Raw genomic sequence first — 4,945 nt, 5'->3', positions numbered from 1 at the left:
CTTTTCCACGCACAAAAGAAAATCCCAAAATTCCATAAACACGATTTTTCTCTTGTTCACGAAGAACCCTAATGCCAATTCTAGATTCTTCTTGTAATTTCCAGATTCCCGATTCACCAAATCCAGATTCTTAGAAAACTCTAGAAACACCAAATTCCATGAATATTCTTATTCTTCCTAGATTCTTGTATTTTCCACAAAGAAGACGAAAAATCCCAAAGTGTAGAAATCTTCTTTCAATATGCAAATAGAGATCATAGAGAGTAATCCTGAGATGGATGTGTCACAAAATCCTTGTAGACCCTTTTACCTACATCCTTGATAAAATCCAGGAATCACGTCGGTGTCCCTACCTCTTGATGACATAAATTATCACTCTTGGAGCAGATCAATGAAAAAGGGCACTCATCTACAAAAATAAGTATAAACTTCAAGAAAGACAAATGGAACAATCGATACAAGGACACCAAAAGGTGATCATAAACTTCGTTAACTCAAGACAAAATTGGAAATCAAATTTCGCTAGAAGCATCAACCCTTAGGGAAGAGGTAATCAAGATAATACTAGAAATTCCGAATGAACTCAACTAATTAGCAATAACTCAGGTGCTCTCAGCACAGGTACCTCTAGCAAAAGCCAAATGTCCAATGAGAATACTAAAGTTTGTACATTTTATGACAGGGAAAGACATGCATTTGATACTTGCTACTACAAGCATGATTTTCCTCCTAATTTCAAGATCAAATCAAGGTCATTGGGAGGACTAGTAAATATTATGGTAGGTCAAGAAGACATGAAGCATCAAAGCAGGGTCAGGAATGCTAATGAGCAGATAACCAGTGACTCATAAAAGCCAGAGCTCAGTTTTGAAGCAATGCATTACATCAACCAAATTGGACCCATGTAGAATATAATATCGAGGTCCTGCCACTATCAGGTAATTTCTTTTCTACAGTTTATTGAATACTTGACACATGAGCCACTAATCATATTATAAATAATATTTCAAATTTCACTGCTTATTAAAACATTAAAACCATCATTATTAAATTGTCAAACAGGTTCTCTGTTATTACAAAATTTTCAGGGACAATAAGCATTTCCAATATCCTTACTCTTACTAATGTTCTTTATATGCTTTAAGTTCATTATAACCTTATATCTATTCATAATCTAATCGGTGCTTTACCTTGCACAACTACTTTTGACAAATATTGTGGTGTCATTCAGGATATGACTTCCTTGAAGATGATTGGACATAATAAGGTCCATAATCATCTATGTATTCTCAATAAACTAGAACAATGTACTTTTCATAATCTAAATTTTGCTACTATAGATTCGTTTGATATATTCATTCTTGTTTTGACATCCATCTCACTCTATATGTAACTACATATGCAAAGTTTTTCCTTATGTGAAATTTGATTCAAATAAAACATGTGATACTTGTCATTTAGCTAAAAAATCTAGACTACTTTTACTAATAGTCAGTCTATTACTATTAATTCTTTTGAATTAGTGCACATGGATATTTGGGGATCAATTAATATCCCTTCTACCCAGGGTCACACATACTTTCTAACAATGGTTAATAATTATACTAGATACACTTGAATTTTTCTTATGATGTCTAAAGCTGATTCCATAGATTTCATTAAAGATTTTGTTAAACTTGTTCTCATTCAATTTGATAAGAAAATTAAGGTCATTAGATTAGATAACGGAATGGAATTTCTAATGCCTAATAAAGTCTATGTTGAATTTGGAATTATGCATCAAACTTTATGTGTTGAAACTCCTCAACAAAACTCCCTTATTGAGAAGAAACATAGACATGTTTTGAATGTAACTAGATCATTACAATTTCCATCCACCACACCTGAGTTACAGTTCAACAACGCACATTTTAGATATAGAACAACACTTTCAAGATCTGTCTATTTGAGCACACTAGAATACAACATGCTTTAACAGTGCTTATACGGGTAATATTTTATGCCTTAGATACAATGCTTCCTCCAACGAGCATTTTTATACATTCGCGTTGTTGTATTAATCATATACAACATCGTCGTCTAAAAGGAGACTGTTGTATATGATTAATACAACAATGCTTGCCATAGATAATGCATTGTTGATTACACGCATATACAATTATCAACAACACATATATTCTAAACAACACAATCACACATTAATAAAACATGAGGAATATTTGATGAACTATATTGTAGAACAAAAGCAAAGATTTCAAAATTACCACAAATTAAATAGTTATATAAGTTTCCAAAATACAATGTTCAGGGATCAAAATAGAACTGAAAATTAATAGTGTTCATGAAGTTTGAACAACCATTCAAAGACTAACAATAAAAAATAAATTAACATCAACAATTTTTCATCAAAGTGTCCCTCGGTTGAAGAAATCATCTAAGTGTGTAATAGAATTAAGATATTCCACATAGTTCGGGTCAACATCCCCTATAGCCGTTAAGAATTTCTACAAAATAAAAAATAAAAAAATTAGATTGAATATTGCAAAAGTGACATACACATTATTTTTTAGGAATATCACATATTGTCTTCCATTCTCAATTGGTTTAATGTCCTACAAAAAACATAGAAATTAACCTTTTGTGGTGTCCAAGATGTAAATGAAGAGAACATGAAGAAGACTAAAAGATATGAATAGGTATTTTACTTAAGAACTAACACATTTGGTGGTGTCCAAGTTGTCAATGGAAAATGACTTGTTACTATTAATTCGGAAAATGGAAAATCATTCTAAGACTGGATAATGAATAAGCTAAATTCAAGAGTTCACTTTAAGTTGTTACTATTGATCAAAGTAGGCCACAAATTTTGAATGCAAAAGCTAACCTTTATGCAGGGAAAGGTAGTGAGTAGTGATCATTTTATTTAATTTTTTTTTTTTAACTTCAACAAAACTTTCCTTTTTCTTTGTGCCTTGTATTGTTCTCTTTTCGGTTTCTTTGTTTTGCCTTCCTCCTTTAATTTTCTCTTTAGGTGCCTTGACTAATTATAAAAGGAGACAATGACCAATTAGACAAATACAAATATAAATCACTAAATATAACAGGCACAAAGAAATAGCTGAACACATTATCGTGCTTGGTTGAGAAGAAAACAACAAATATCTTACATGACTTGGAAAATTAGTGTGAACCATAACATATATAGATTCAAATGGAAAGAGAATGGCTACCTCCATCTTTGGCAGATGTGCAACCCATATCACGAAGCAACCAAACAAAGAATATGCATAGAAACGAAAAGACGCATAAATGAGAGAATGTCGTTTAGGTCAAGTACTCCACTATTAATTTTTATGATATTTAAATGTAGTATCCAATCAATAGTGCACATTTAAGGAAGCGTTGTTGATATGACTTCTTCAACAACGCTCTCTTGAGTGAGCATTGTTGAAGATGTAATATCAACGTTGCTCCTTGAAGCAACTTTTGAGGCTTAAACATCGTATCCTATCAACAACGCTCATTCACGCTTATTTACTATGTCATATTCAACAATACTCTCTCAATATTGTATTTTTGAATTGATGTAAATGAATAACACTTGTTTGAAGGTGCGCTGTTAAACAACATTCATTCAAGCCAACACTAATTCAAAAAAGCTCATTCACACCTACGCTGTTGAAGTTATATCCGCCAATTTAATGTAATAGTTCTTGCTTTAATGAGTGTTGTTGATTATCTTCTGCCTCATTTTTAACAACATTGTTCTAACAAGTGCGTTTGAATGACCATCATTAATTATGATATCTGGCATAATGATCAAACTTATTCAAATATTATTAGGATTATGTTGCCAAGCATAAAGTGTATTTCATAAATAGGTTACCCCGACATGTTTAAGGTTTTAAATCTCCTTTTGAACTTCTCAAATTTAGTATTCCATCATTAAGTGATTTAAGAGTCTTTGGAAAATTACGTTATGTAACCACACTTATCCAACATAAGACTAAATTAGATCCAAGAGCTAGAAAATGTATTTTTCTTGAATATAAACCATGGACAAAGGGATATATTATTTCAGACTTATCATCCAAAAACATTTTAGTTACTAGGCATACCCAATTTTATGAACATATATTCCCTTATTCTTCAACATCAACCACCCAAAAACCTATATATCCCCTAGTGAGTCTCCACCACACTCCTTACCTATTTCCCTTACTAAACCTTCACCGATTATAGTTAGGAGATCTCACATGCATCATATACCACCAACATGTCTTAAAGAGTACCATTGTGATCTCTTAGCATCTTCTTCCCCTAGTTCCCTTAGCCAAATTAGCAAAATCAAGCATTCTTTAGCATCGATTCTATCCTATAAAAATGTCTCTCATACTTATCTACATTAAATTCTATCCATTACCGCTAATAGTGAACCTAAAACTTTTAATGAAGTCATTAAGTCTAAGGAATGGGTACAAGCTATGTAAAATGAGTTACAAGCTTTACAACATAATAATACTTGAACTCTTATGACCTTGCATGATGGCAAGAAAGCCATTGATTCTAAATGGGTTTATAAATTAATATTCAAGTCTGATGGCAGTATTGATAGGTACAAATCAAGACTTGTGGTCAAAGGTTATATACAAACTGAGGGTTTAGATTATTTTGATACTTTTGCACTCGTAGTAAAACTTGCCATTGTTAGATTTCTTTTAGCAATAGCATCTTCTCAAGGTTGGATTCTAGAACAACTTGATCTTAATAATATCTTTCTTCTTGGGGATTTGGACGAAGAAGTGTATGTGACACTTCCACAAGGAGTTACTTATTCTATTCCTAATCATTGTATGGCCTAAAACAAGTCAGTCGATAATGATTTTATAAACTCTCCCATGCATTGATTTTATTGGGATATCATTAATCTCATCATGGTCATTCT

Source organism: Lupinus angustifolius, chromosome LG18, assembly GCF_001865875.1.
Source record: "Lupinus angustifolius cultivar Tanjil chromosome LG18, LupAngTanjil_v1.0, whole genome shotgun sequence".
In the NCBI taxonomy this organism is placed as follows: Eukaryota; Viridiplantae; Streptophyta; class Magnoliopsida; order Fabales; family Fabaceae; genus Lupinus; species Lupinus angustifolius.
The sequence above is the reverse complement of the archived record's forward strand: the minus strand, read 5'-3'. Positions refer to the sequence as shown.